Genomic DNA, 15,282 nt, shown 5'->3' with positions numbered 1-15,282 from the left:
TGGCACTTTGCCTGTGCTTGACTAAGTCTGCTGATGTTTATGAGAGAGTGCAAAAAATGGAAAACATTTGGTTTGAGTTGACAGATTGCTTTCTTGTTTAAAATGGGGGGTCGAGTGGTTGAGGGGGGTGGGAATGAGTGTTATCACCTGGGCTAAAGTCTTGATAATTACAAATACATGATAAGATGAAATCGATCCTTTGTGCAAATCATCAGGGTTTTTGTTGTTTTTTGGAGGTGGGGACTTCATGTGAAACCAGTGACAATTCTGAAGAATGCTTGACCACGAGGGTGTTGAAGTTGTGACTCCTCGTTCAGGGCCTTTCTTCTTTCCCTGCAATTGCCTGAAGAGTGTTTATTGAAATGCTAGTTAATCAAATTTCTGTAAGGACCAATGCAGTCAGATTTATCTCGGTCACTTCATCTTCTGTTTCTAATTTAGCTTTTAAGGAGTACTTTCTGATTGCAGACCCCACAGAAGAAAAATCAGAGAGCTATGAGAGGAAGGCATAGAGATTATGTTAAGCTTCATCAACTGGGAAATAAAGTGAAAGTAAATTTTTCAAGTCCTGGAAAGGAGTAGAGACACATAGGCGTGCATTCTGTATCAAGTATGATAGTTTAACTCTGTTCCCCACTTTATTCATGGGTTCAAGTCACATTTTTTTCTCTGCCTCCCTCCCCTTCTCAGGGCAATACGGTTCTCAAACTCGAGAGAAGCTCAAAATGCAACACTGTTGGGAAAGCACTGATTGTGGCTTTCTTCAGGGAATTTAGAGGTCCCATGACTTGGAGCAAATCACATGGCTGGTGACTGGCTTTGTCTCTGTTTTTACAAGTGATTAAAAAGAAAACCACTTCAATAACCCTCAGACCTCTGCTCTCTGCTGGGATCTCTTCCAACCAGGCCTGCTCAGCGGAACCCCTGGGAGGTGGAAAGCACACAAGCTCCAGGCCAAAAAATTAGGAAAAGCAACAAAGACACTGGAACAAAAAGTTCAATGTGAGCCAGAATTCAAGGGCATATTAACCTTTTTTTTTCCTGGTTTGAGTCTCACTCCCATTTGTTTTTCAGATCACCTTCTCTCAGCTTTCAGGGGCTTCGCAAAACCTTAGATGATTATTTTATATGTGTTTGCTTTGAACACGTAGACAGTTTGGCTCTGAGTTGCCACAGGATGACAACGAGATAATTTAAGTAGCCTGCGATTTTCAAGAGCCATAATCTTGAGTTCTTGGGGGAGTGGACGTGGCTCTTTCCTGGGTGAGCACTCTGAGATGAAGGAATTTCAAAACAGATTTCCCAAGTGGATGAGTTTCTCGGTCCTCAAACAAATAATAAATAAAACCTACATTCATTTAGTATTCTCTATGTTGACTTTATATTATTTTTTAATTAAAATACCCACATAAACTTTAAAAAACTAATCTAAATCAATTGCCTGACCAGTGGGGAAGGCAGTGTGTTCCAGGTTCTGAAGTCTGAATGTCGAGGTTGGAATCCTAGCTCCACCACCTATTTTTTCTAAGACCTTAGGTGAACCACTGGCCTTTCTGGCCCCTCTTTCCTCATTTGTAAAATAGACATAATGATAAGGAAGGTGTCCTCCGGGGTTGCTTGGAGCCGTAAGGAAATAATATATATCACATATTTTACACAGTGCTTAATAAAAATGACTATATTATCTTTGGGACAGGAAGCTTGCTTTATGCTTTTCTGTCTTCCCATATTATTGAACTTTTTAGAGAAGACTGAATAAAAGATGATAGCTGTGGAATCTAGTGATTTATAGTCACTATAGATTTTCTTGAACTCCTTTTTCACCTTACAGGTAGATGATAAAATTACTGAGTCTCTTGTTTTATAAGGTGGTATTGGGAGAATATTTCTTTTAGACAATTACAGTGTGTTTTCCCTTCTGTAAATCCCTAAAGTACCACACAATTGTCCATCCTGGAATCACAGTGGGTTTAATGTGCTTGAGAAGTTGAATATTTTCTTGTACTTATGGTCATATAAATGCAAACAAAGATGGACTAAGGCTATATAAAGTAACATCTGTACTTAGAATTGCATTCATTTAATAATAATGTGTTATATCACTTTAAAAATACATTGACTTGCCATTTTTGTTTCACTCAGAAATATCCTGATGAAAAGAAAATCCAGGAATAATTATATGAATTCTGCACATAAGACTTGCTATTTTGTTTTATGCTGTTAGCTATTTAATACTACAAGTATTTGTACAATGGTCAAAACATAAGAAATAATTAGCCTAAATGTGTTTAAACCTCAACAGAAAACACTTGTGCTCTAAAAGATCTAAATATTTAATGAGATTTTTAAAAACCACAATTACAGCTTTTTATAGAAAAGGAACTTTACCTCTGAGACCTGAAAAAGATTGTTTATTATATAAAGAAAGAGACTTTTATATTTTTAACATATAATTTAATAAGAATTGTACCATTCCAATGTTAAAATCTACAGCTTGAGAAGAAAAACAGAAAAGTCATGTCAGAAAAATATTTTAGAAGGGTAGCACCTATGTATTTTTTAGGAAAATGTCCAACGTATACAGAAGGCAGAAATCTTACTCAGACTGTTTTAGCTTATTGAATTTTCTGTGCCTTGAAAATCATAGCACAATTCTCTGGAGACACTTCTAAGGATGTATTACATCATAAAGTACACCAAGGATAGTAACCCGTGTTATTAAACTGTCAACATATATTATACTACAATTTGTCCTCAATCCAATTCAACTAAAAAGCCACATTGTTGGCAGGAAGTTTAAAACATAAGACTGTTCTCTAATCATCTAAAGCCTAAGGTACTTTGGGGGGAAAATGCCGTAATAACCACTCTACTACTCCATAGCAGCATGTGTGAATTTCATTGGTTTTGTACAGCAAATGTTCAGCTATAACAAGAAAGGATTCACAAGGATTACCACTTAAAGGCTTTGACTAGTGATGCTGTAGATGTCTCATTTCACAGCATATTAATAGTGGTTTTGTATAATAGTAGTAGGGAGAAATAAATCGTAGAAACTAGAATTTAAATCATGTTTAATTTTCACACAAATGTTTAACATAAGATCTGACAATGTAAGACTGCTGATACCATCTAACCTCACAATTATAGAAAGTCAGAGTATCCTTTTAAACTCTGAAATTTAGTAATCCACAGAAATGGGGACAGACTAGGTGCTGGTCAATATTTTTCACAAAACTTTATTTGTGAAATAGACAAGGTGTTCACAAAAAGGGGAATTTGCCAATGGAGATAAAATTTCCTGTTCACAGATGGTTGGTGGTTCACTTTCAGGTGACATCCTGTGTTATGTCATGACCTTTTTCAGATGCTTACTTGCTAGGAGGATTTCAAAGTTAAGGGGGAAAAAGACATAAACCAAGTGGCACAAAATAATTTTTATTAAGATTTCATCTTGGGAATAAGCAGAAAGGATGGGGAAGCAGTGGAATGGGGGACTTATTTTCTTTAACCTAAAAGCATACCCACCAAAGAGATTGTAGGCATATCCCTGTGTACATGTAGTGTTCAATATATATGGAAATATCAACATCATTTATTTTATTAGAAGCTATGTGTATAGTGTTGTGCTGTCTAATAGCATCAGGAAAATTTATGGCATGTGAAATTCAGTTCTTTTTTGTTTCTGTAAATAAGTTCTTTGTTTTCCCTTGCATAATTCAGTTGAGTTGGCTTGAAAACTGGGGAAACCTGTTAGGGTGAAGGCAATAGCTTCCCATGTGTCTTCCCTACATCCATTCAAGTCTTTGCCTCCTCCACCTGGGTGATTTTGGTAAAAAACAAATCCAGTGAAGTAAGTCTCTGCCCATTGTTTTCAGTGTAAAAACGGAAATACCTAAGTGGCTTATAAGGCTTTGCGTGATCAGCCTTCTGTCAGATAATATAATTTCATTCACTTTAACATCACTGTATGTCTTATTTGCTATGTTCCAGTCATAGTCCAGAATTTGTCACTCACTCTGACAAATTCTTCCATTTTCATGTTGAAACCAACCACCTCAAGAAGTTCTTCCCTGACTTCCAGAGTACTGTGTTCTCATAGTTCTGTGTATTTTCTTTTCCATGACTTCTATTGGTTTGCTTTCTATATTTATGGGAATATTTGTTCAACTGTCTCCTTATTTAGGATATCAGTTCCATGAAGGGAAAGGTATTATTTTGGAGCTTTTGTTTGTTTTTAAATGTTATCTCTCTAGGACCAAGCACTGTCTGACTCATAGTTGACACTGGATAAACAGTTTTTAAATAAATGAAATGGTGAATAATTGCAGTGAGTTTAACTAAACACATGAATCAATTTTTCTAGCAGTGACTGGAAAGCAATTGTCAACTCTAACATGTGCTAGCATTTCTTCTGTAAAATTTGTGATAACTTGGTGTCCTGGAAACGTATAATGAAGACAGATTGATATTATGGTGGAATCTGAAGATTTTTGATATTTGCAGCATCATGGGAGTCCTGTTATGGATGAATGCTCCCTTCCTCAGAGGAATACATTTTGATTGCTATTTCACCGTTACAGTAAGTCCCCTACATACGAACCTTCAAGGTGTGAGCTTTCAAAGATGCAAATGTGCGTTTGCGTGTCCAATCACATAAATTAGTTCACGTGCCTGGCGTACGTTGTCACGTGCATGCATCCTCTACAAGTGGTTGTGCTTTTGTGTACTTTACTGTACAGTACCGTATATTGTACAGTAGTACAGTATCTTTGTTTCAAGCCTAGGATATGTGGAAGCAAGCACAAAAGCAGTGGTGATGTAGCTGGTACTACTAAGAAGCACAAGGCGATAACGATGGAAACAAAAGCGAAAATAATTGAGAGAGTGGAGTGAAGCGAAAAGATAGTAGATGTCACTTGTTCTTATAACATGAATCGTTTAACCATTGGCACAATTCTAAAGAACAAGGACAAGATCATGGGATATGTGAAGTCTGCTGTGCCGATCATATCGACAATAATATCGAAGAAGTGTGGAAAAGTGATGGAGGAGATGGAGAAACTTCTCAGTGTGTGGATGCAGGATCAGCATCAGCGTCGAGTCCCACTCAGCTTAATGCTGATTCGAGAGAAAGCTAAAAGCCTTTATGAAGACTTGAAGAAGAAACACGGTGAAGAATCAGAGGGCGCATCTTTTAGTGGTAGCCATGGCTAGTTTCATCGGTTCAAGGCTAGAGCTAACCTTCATGATGTAAAAGTAAGTGGCGAGGCAGCGAGTGCAGATATGTAGCTGCCCAGGAATTTCCTGAAACACTTCGGGAAATTAATGATGAAGGCGCGTATTTACCCGAGCAGACTTTTTTTTTTTTTTTTTTAAATCTTGTGTTGCTTTTTCTTTCAAATCTTATGTGGCCAATTTACTAGTTTTTATTTATTTATTTTTGGCTGTGTTGGGTCTTCGTCTCTGCGCAAGGGCTTTCTCCAGTTGTGGCAAGCGGGGGCCACTCTTCATCGCGGTGCGCGGGCCTCTCACTATCGCGGCCTCTCTTGTTGCGGAGCACAGGCTCCAGACGCGCAGGCTCAGCAATTGTGGCTCACGGGCTCAGTTGCTCCGCGGCATGTGGGATCTTCCCAGACCAGGGCTCGAACCCGTGTCCCCTGCATTGGCAGGCAGATTCTCAACCACTGCGCCACCAGGGAAGCCCCCGAGCAGACTTTTAATGTGGATGAGACAGGTCTGTACTAGAAGAGGGTGCCAGGAAAAGTTGATGCCAGGCTATAAAGCAGCGAAGGATAGACTAAATGTTGTTTGGTGGCAATGCTTCTGGTGATATGAAGCTGAAGCCTCTCTTAGTTTATCATTCAGAGAACCCAAGAGCCCTTAAAAACATAGCCAAGTGCTCTCTTCCTGTTGTGTGGAAGAGTAACCCCAAAGCCTGGGTTACACAGGCCATTTTCCAGAACTGGTTTTTCCACCACTTTATCTTGGAGGTAGAGAAATATTGCTTGGAGAAGGACGTCCCATTCAACATTCTTTTGCTGCTCTACAGTTCTCCCGGGCACCCCACATTTGTGGACAACTTTCATCCTAACGTCAAAGTAGTACATCTGCCACTGAATACTAACTCACTCATCCAACCTATGGACCAGGGAGTAACAGCGACTTTTAAGAAATATTATTTACGTCACACTTTTTGTCAGGCAGTAAAGGCAAGTGACGAATCAGGAACAACCTTGCGACAACTTTGGAAAGACTGTAACATTTACAAGGCCATAAAAAACATTGACTTTGCTTGGCATGAGGTTATGGCCGTCACCATGAATGCGGTTTGGAAGAACCTTTGCCTGGAGTTTGTTCACAATTTTTGTGGATTTGAGAAGGTGGATAAGGAGTCCAAAGAGGTTTTCAGCAACTTAGTGACTCTCAGAGAGAAGCTGGAGCTAGATCTGCGAGAGGATGACTTCATTGAACTCCTTGCTATGCAACATGAGGAGCTTACTAATGAAGACCTGATGGAATTGGAGGCCCAGAGAAAGGACAAAGAGACAAGAGGAAGAAGTAACTAAAGAACTGAAGAGATGCACAACGCAGGGAATTGCAAGGGAATTTTCTTTGTTTGAGGAGGCACTGTTAGTTTTTGAGGCACAGGACCGGAACGTAGAACAGTGCATGAAGATTGTAGCAGCTGTTCAGAATGCAATCCAGTGCTAGCATGTCATCTATGATGAGAAAAAAAGCTACTACCCAGACATCACTGGATTGTTTTTTCAAGAGTGTAGATAGAAATGAATCCAGCAAGGAACAAGAACCTGTGCCATGAACGTCAGGCATGAGTGAAATTGCAGCTTACCCTCCGTCTCCTATTACTGACGATCCTTCAGCTCTACCATCTCCCATCTCCTCTCCCTCCTCCAGTCAGTAACTCTTCTTGCCTGTTCACTCGATGCCAGCCCCTGTATGCCAGCTGTTGTACTGTACCACTGTACTTTTGAAGGTACTGTACTGTAAGATTAAATATGTTTTCTTTATTTTTTGTTTGTTTTTTAATGTATTATCTGTGTGAAAAGTATCATAAACCTATTACAGTACAGTACTATGTAGCCGATTGTGTTATCTGGGTACCTAGGCTAACTTTGTTGGACTTACGAACAAATTGGACATATGAATGTGCTCTTGGAACAGAACTGGTTCGTATGTAGGGGACTTACTGTATTTCTCAACTTCAGGATCTATCTGTCACCATGACACCACTGGGGAAAGAGTCAGCCTACCACTGTGATCTTTGTTTCTAATTTAGAGATGTTCATCTTCAGAGCTCTCTAGTCCCTTGTGGAAAAAAATCTCCTGCCCCATCAACATTAAAGTATCATGGTTTAACTCTACACCTTTGACAATGACAGTACCAATTGGGTCTCAAAAATGTGCAGTCATATATCTGAATTACTCAGATTCTACAAAACAGTTAAGGTCATGGTGAAATGTTTTATGACAAAAGGATACATAATGACCAATAACCCAGTATATGTCTGAGGAATATAGGATGACAAATACAGACTACACAGTACATTGCCTAATCCTTGAGAACAAGCAAGGAGAAATAGTGATGACAGCAACTTCATCTTCAGACCTTTGCTGCCACGTTAGTAGAAAATCCAGAAAAATGTCCCTCTTTCTGTTACAGCCATCCTCCATTCGATTTAGTTGAGCTTTTAATTCTTATGGGTTAAAATGCAAACATCACCAGATAGAGTAGATGATTCCTTAAGGGTATTGTAGAATATCTTTCAGGTATATTGACATATTTATAGCATAATTTATCTAACATTTAAAAATCTATCAGAATTCCTTTTGATCTATAAGAATGGTGTTTAACATTTGTCCTTTTGTGTGTGCTATATGTAATTTTACCATTTTTTTCCTGGAATGTTCCATTGACTACAGAACTCTGATCTTCCCAAACTCTTCTATAAGTTATTGCGCATGGAGTTTCCCACACTAAAATTTTCTAGTGATTCCACTTTTAGACTATCTCAGGACCTAGATGAAGGAGTCTCCTGAAGTTAGGTGTTTAAGTACTCATGATTTGAATTTTCCTGATAAGTTGAAAGTTTCTGTGGAAGAGACAGCTAGCTGTCTGCCAGAGATTCATGTGCTTCTTCCATGGTGTAGAATTGTTGAGTCCCTGAATTACCTCTGGCAGAGAGATACCCTTGAACAAGAAAAGTGTTTGGAATTTACAGGAGCAAAAAATAAACTTGTGTTCAGCCACTGAGATTTGTGTTAAGCTACTGAGATTTTAGGGTTTATCTGTTATAGTAGCTATTGTAACTTCACTAATACAATTCCTAACAATAAAAGTAATTGAGCTCAGTTGTAATACACAAATTTTTAAAATCAGAATGATTTCCTTAGCTGAAAAGTCGTAACTAGACTGTTTCTGACCACCCCTGGCTAATAATCCACTTCACACAGAAAAACACTCACCTACACTTATTTTCCTCTTAAATCTATCTCCAACTTCATAAAATATGTTTTCAGGGTCAAATTTTTTAAATTGAATGTACAGTTTTCATACTTTTTTCCTATGAGTAATTTTTACTGAAAATAGGGGAAATTCATAATAAGCAAATGTGTATTTTTCTGATTCAGCCAGTGCCTTGCAACATCCCATAATCTCTCTGTGATTCTGTAATTAAAGATCTAAGACAGAGGAGTAAAAAAGATGAAAAGAATTCATGAGACAATCACATCTTAAAATATTCAAAGTGGTAACTGCATGATCCACAAACAACCTAAGTCTGTAACTCTTGCACAATGTTTTTTTTTTTTTTGTATGTTTGTTTTCCATCTGGTAGCTATGAATGTCGGACAGTCAAATTAACATAGGATTGTGGACTCATGGTCTAAAAGAAATTAGGTTACTTCCTAAATTTTAGCTGCTGCCACAGTTTGTCAATTCAAATGAATGTGTGTGTGTGTATGTGTATTAACACTCTTGTTTCCTTCAGACTTTTTTTTCAATGTAGGGTTAGAGAAGATTATTTATAGACTAAGGTTTTAAAACCTGTATTACCAACTCTTATATGTAACCCACTGTGTTTCATTGTTAGACTCAATATTAGATGCTATATCTTCATTCCTATATTTACAACCATTCAACATATTAATAAATTTTGTACATTGCTTGGTTTCACAGAACTTTTTAATATGTTTGCCCTTTTTTTTTTGCAGTAAGCATCCTCTCTTTTCCCTATACAGACACATGCATGTGTTTACAGTTTCATATTTGTGCACAGATTGGAGGATACTCAGCTTTCGTGCTCTGTGATCTGGGAATAAGAACCAGGACAAAATTTACAAATTTATTTACCAGGATCATGTGTGAAGTAACATTTCCAGATGTGAATTTGAAAAGCAAAGAAGTAAGATGTTGTGTAGGTAGAGTGACCAACAACAGCTGGCTTTCCTTTAGTGTAGGGTGAGGCTGCTTTGATTGAGTTAAGCAAGTCATAGTAGTCACTAGTAAGTTAGATTTCATTTTAATTTTCTCTCTTTCAAATAAGAGGGTTATACTGGGTATACATCTTTGTGGTAACTGGTATTAATAATTTTTTTAAAAAATTTTATTCAAGTATAGTTGATTTACAGTGTTGTGTTAATTTCTGCTATACAGCAAATTGATTCAGTTATACATACATATATACATTCATTTTCATTTTCTTTTCCATTATGATTTATCATGGGATATTGAATATAGTTCCCTGTGCTATACAGTAAGACCTTGTTGTCTATCTATTCTATGTATACTACTTTGCATCTGCTAATCCCAAACTCCCAATCCATTCCTCCCCCCATACCCCTCCCCCTTGATGACCACAAGTATGTTCTCTATGTCTGTGAGACTCTGTTTCTGTTTTGTAGATAAGTTCATTTGTGTCATATTTTAGATTCCATATGTAAGTGATATAGTATGGTATTTGTCTTTCTCTTACGGACTTACTTCATTTAGTATGATAATCTCTAGGTCCATCTATGTTGCTGCCAATGGCATTATTTCATTCTCCTTTATGGCTGAGTAGTATTCCATTGTATATATGTACCACATCTTCTTTATCCATTCATCTGTCGATGGATATTTAGGTTACTTCCATGTCTTGGCTATTGTGAATACACAATAATTCATTTTAAATTATACTATCTTTGTTAAGGCTTGATTTTTTTTTTTTTAGGAAATAGATACACTTTAGCATGAGTTCATTTTCATACCTGCCTGCAGGCCATTTACTAAGAATTAGTGAAACATATCAATTCATTATTTTGTTTACATGATTATCTTATCATGATGCCAAGAGACTTTCTTAACAAATGCTTCTGGCAGCTTGATTGACTGGCTGAAGTGTATTTTGGGATAGGGCAGAAATAGCCACAGAGTAGCTACAACTGAGGTTTTGTTGTTTACTTAGTTTGTAACATTTAAAAAATCTTTTAAAAGTTGTGAAATACAACCCACTTATATAAAAGTTTATAAAATATAAATACATAGCAAGGTGGATAATTATAAAATGCAAACCCTTGTAAGCACTACCCAATCAAAGAAACAGAATATTGCTTATAGCCTTTATATTGCAATACATTTATGTATTTTTTCATAGATTCATATTTGGTTTTAGCTATCCTATTTTATGGTCTATCACTGATATGTGCACTTTTGAAAATAAATTATAAACGTTTTACCAATTATAGAGCAGAATTGTCTCTCTTCTCAGATAAAACAGAAGAGTTTTTAGTTCACTTTTGTCATCAAAGATATGTCAGTGATAAGTTTGTTGATTTTCTTATCCTTTTTCATTTCTAAGTATCTCATCTAAGTATTTCTAAAGATAGGTAATACACAAATCAGAAAAATAACAAGACATTCTACTCCACTCTAATTCAGGATTTGGATCACTATAGGAGATTGATGCTGTCTGTTCTCCTCTTTCTTTTTTTTTTTTTTTAACATCTTTATTGGAGCATAATTGCTTTTCAATGGTGTGTTAGTTTCTGCTTTATAACAAAGCAAATCAGCTATACATACACATATATCCCCATATCCCCTCCCTTTTGTGTCTCCCTCCCACCCTCCCTGTCCCAACCCTCTAGGTGGTCACAAAGCACCGAGCTGATCTCCCTGTGCTTCCCATTAGCTATCTACGTTACACTTGACAGTGTATATATGTCCATGCCACTCTCTCACTTCGTTCCAGCTTACCCTTCCCCCTCCCCGAGGCCTCAAGTCCATTCTCTACATATGCGTCTTTATTCCTGTACTGCTTTTAGGTTCTTCAGAACCTTTTTATTTTATTTTTTTTAGATTCCATATGTATGTGTTATTATACAGTGTTTTTCTCTTTCTGACATACTTCACTTTGTATGACAGTCTCTAGGTCCATCCACCTCACTACAAATAACTCAATTTCATTTTTTTTATGGCTGAGTAATATTCTGTTGTATATATGTGCCACATCTTCTTTATCTGTCAGTGGATACTTAGGTTACTTCTGTGTCCTGGCTATTGTAAATAGAGCTGCAGTGAACATTGTAGTATATGACTCTTTTTGAATTATGGTTTTCTCAGGGTATATGCCCAGTAGTGGGATTGCTGGGTATTATGGTAGTTCTATTTTTAGTTTTTTAAGGAACCTCCATACTGTTTTCCATAGGGGCTGTATCAATTTACATTTCCACCAACAGTGCAAAAGGATTCCCGTTTCTCTACATCCTGTCCAGCATTTATTGTTTGTAGATGTTTTGATGATGGCCATTCTTACTGGAGTGAGGTGGTACCTCATTGTAGTTTTGATTTGCATTTCTCTAATGCTTAGTGATGTTGAGCATCCTTTCATGTGTCTGTTGGCAATCTGTATATCTTCTTTGGAGAAATGTCTATTTAGGTCTTCTCCCCATTTTTGGATTGAGTTTTTTGTTTTTTGATATTGAGCTGCATGAGCTGCTTGTATATTTTGGAGATTAATCGTTTGTCCATTGCTTCATTTGCAAATATTTTCTCCCATTCTGAGGTTTGTCTTTTGTCTTGTTTATGGTTTCCTTTGCCGTGCAAAAGCTTTTAAGTTTCATTAGGTCCCATTTGTTCATTTTTGTTTTATTTCCATTTCTCTAGGAAGTGGGTCAAAAAGGATCTTGCTGTGTTTTATGTCATAGAGTGTTCTGCCTATGTTTTCCTCTAAGAGTTTGATAGTGTCTGGCCTTACATTTAGGTCTTTAATCCATTTTGAGTATATTTTTGTGTATGGTGTTAGGGAGTGTTCTAATTTTATTCTTTTACATGTAGCTGTCCAGTTTTCCCAGCACCACTTATTGAAGAGGCTGTCTTTTCTCCATTGTATATTCTTGCCTCCTTTATCAAAAATAAGGTGACCATATGTGTGTGGGTTTATCTCTGGGCTTTCTATACTATTCCATTGATCTGTATTTCTGTTTTTGTGCCAGTACCATAGTGTCTTGATTACAGTAGCTTTGTAGTATAGTCTGAAGTCAGGGAGCCAGATTCCTCCAGCTCCGTTTTTCTTTCCCAAGATTGCTTTGTCTATTCGGGATCTTTTGTGTTTCCATACAAATTGTGAAATTTCTTGTTCTAGTTCTGTGAAAAATGCCGTTGGTATTTTGATAGGGATTGCATTGAATCTGTAGATTGCTTTCGGTAGTATAGTCATTTTTACAATGCTGATTCTTCCAATCCAAGAACATTGTATGTCACTCCATCTGTTTGTATCATCCTTAGTTTCTTTCATCAGTGTCTTATAGCTTTCTGCATACAAGTCTTTTGTCTCCTTAGGTAGATTTATTCCTAGGTATTTTATTCTTCTTCTTGCAGTGGTAAATGTGAGTGTTTCCTTAATTTCTCTTTCAGAATTTCATCATTAGAGTATAGGAATGCAAGAGATTTCTGTGCATTAATTTTGTATCCTGCTACTAGACCAAATTCATTGATTAACTTTAACATTTTTCTGGTAGCATCTTTAGGATTCTCTATGTATAGTATCATGTCATCTGCAAACAGTGACAGTTTTACTTCTTCCTTTCCAATTTGGATTCCTTTTATTTCTTTTTCTTCTCTGATTTCTGTGGCTAAAACTTCCAAAACTATGTTGAAGAATAGTGGTGAGAGTGAGCAACCTTGTCTTGTTCCTGATCTTAGTGGAAATGGTTTCAGTTTATCACCACTGAGAACGATTTTGGCTGTGGGTTTGTCATATATGGCCTTTATTATGTTGAGGTAAGTTCCCTCTATGCCCACTTTCTGGAGGGTTTTTATCATAAATGGGTGTTGAATTTTGTTGAAAGCTTTATCTGCATCTATTGAGATGATCATATGGTTTTTATCCTTCCATTTGTTTATATGGTTTATAACATTGATTGAGTTGTGTATATTGAAGAATCCTTGCATTTTTGGGATGAACCCCACTTGATCATGGTGTATGATCCTTTTAATGTGCTACTGGGTTCTGTTTGCTAGTATTTTGTTGAGGAATTTTGTATCTATGCTCATCAGTGATATTGGCTTGTAGTTTACTTTTTTTGTGACATCTTTGTTTGGTTTTGGTATCAGGGTGATGGTGGCCTTGTAGAATGACTTTGGGATTGTTCCAACCTCTGCTATAGTTTGGAAGAATTTGAGAAGGATAGATGTTAGCTCTTCTCTAAATGTTTGATAGAACTCACCTGTGAAGCCATCTGGTCCTGGGCTTTTGTTTGTTGGAAGATTTAAAATCACAGTTTCAATTTCAGTGCTTGGATTGGTCTGTTTATATTTTCTATTTCTTCCTGGTTCAGTCTCAGAAGGTTGTGCTTTTCTAAGAATGTGTCCATTTCTTCCAGGTTGTCCATTTTATTGGCATATAGTTGCTTGTAGTAATCTCTCATGAACCTTTGTATTTCTGTAGTGTCAGTTGTTACTTCTCCTTTTTCATTTCTAATTCTGTTGCTTTGAGTCTTCTCTGATTTTTTCTTGATGAGTCTGGCTAATCGTTTATCAATTTTGTTTATCTTCTCAAAGAACCAGCTTTTAGTTTTGTTGATCTTTGCTATAGTCTTTCATTTCTTTTTCATGTATTTCTGATCTGATCTTTATGATTTCTTTCCTTCTGCTAACTTTGGGGTTTTTTTGTTTTTCTTTCTCTAAGTGCTTTAGGTGTAAGGTTAGGTTTTTTATTTGAGTTCTTTCTTGTTTCTTGAGGTAGGATTGTATTGCTATAAACTTCCCTCTTAGAATGGCTTTTGCTGCATCCCATAGGTTTTGGGTCACTGTGTTTTCATTGTCATTTGTTTCTAGGTGATTTTTTATTTCCTCAGAGATCTCTTGGTTATTTAGTAGTGTATTGTTTAGCCTCCATGTGTTTGTATTTTTTTGCAGATTTTTTCCTGTAGTTGATATCTAGTCTCATAGTGTTGTAGTCGGAAAAGATACTTGATACGATTTCAATTTTCTTAAATTTACCAAGGCTTGATTTGTGACCTAAGATATGATCTATACAGGAGAATGTTCCATGAACACTTGAGAAGAAAGTGTATTCTGTTGTTTTTGGATGGAATGTCCTATAAATATCAATTAAGTCCATCTTGTTTAATGTGTCATTTAAAGCTTGTGTTTCCTTATTTATTTTCATTTTGGATGATCTGTCCATTGGTGAAAGTGGGGTGTTAAAGTCCCCTCCTATGATTGTGTTACTGTCGATTTCCCCTTTTATGGCTCCTAGCATTTGCCTTATGTATTGAGGTTCTCTATGTTGGGTGCATAAATATTTACAATAGTTATATCTTCTTGGATTGATCCCTTGATCACTATGTAGTGTCCTTCTTTGTCTCTTGTAATAGTCTTTATTTTAAAGTCTATTTTGTCTGGTATGAGAATTGTTACTCCAGCTTTCTTTTGATTACCATTTGCATGGAATATATTTTTCCATCCCCTCAATTTCAGTCTGTATGTTTCCCTAGGTCTGAAGTGGGTCTCTTGTAGACAGCATATATACGGGTCTTGTTTTTGTATCCATTCAGCCAGTCTATGTCTTTTGGTTGGAGCCTTTAATCCATTTACATTTAAGGTAATTATCGATATGTATGTTCCTATTACCATTTTCTTAATTGTTTTGGGTTTGTTATTGTAGGTCTTTTCCTTGTCTTGTGTTTCCTGCCTAGAGAAGTTCCTTTAGCATTTGTTGTAAAGCTGGTTTGGTGGTGCTGAATTCTCTTAGCTTTTGCTTGTCTGTAAAGGTTTTCATT

At 36.7% G+C, this 15,282-nt stretch overlaps 1 pseudogene across 1 annotated transcript; it reads left to right on the top strand.

Moving 5' to 3' along the window:
* Nucleotides 1-1,386: 1,386 nt before the first annotated feature.
* LOC309623543 (tigger transposable element-derived protein 1 pseudogene) lies at nt 1,387-11,110 on the top strand (annotated as a pseudogene). The gene is made up of 2 exons (XR_014249934.1): nt 1,387-5,341; nt 5,700-11,110. The product of XR_014249934.1 is annotated as a tigger transposable element-derived protein 1 pseudogene (transcript).
* The last annotated feature ends 4,172 nt before the right edge of the window (nt 11,111-15,282 follow it).

Source organism: Balaenoptera borealis, assembly GCF_965194805.1.
Source record: "Balaenoptera borealis genome assembly, chromosome: 2".
NCBI lineage: Eukaryota > Metazoa > Chordata > Mammalia > Artiodactyla > Balaenopteridae > Balaenoptera > Balaenoptera borealis.
Note: the sequence above shows the minus strand (reverse complement) of the source record. Positions and strands in the feature narration are given on the sequence as shown.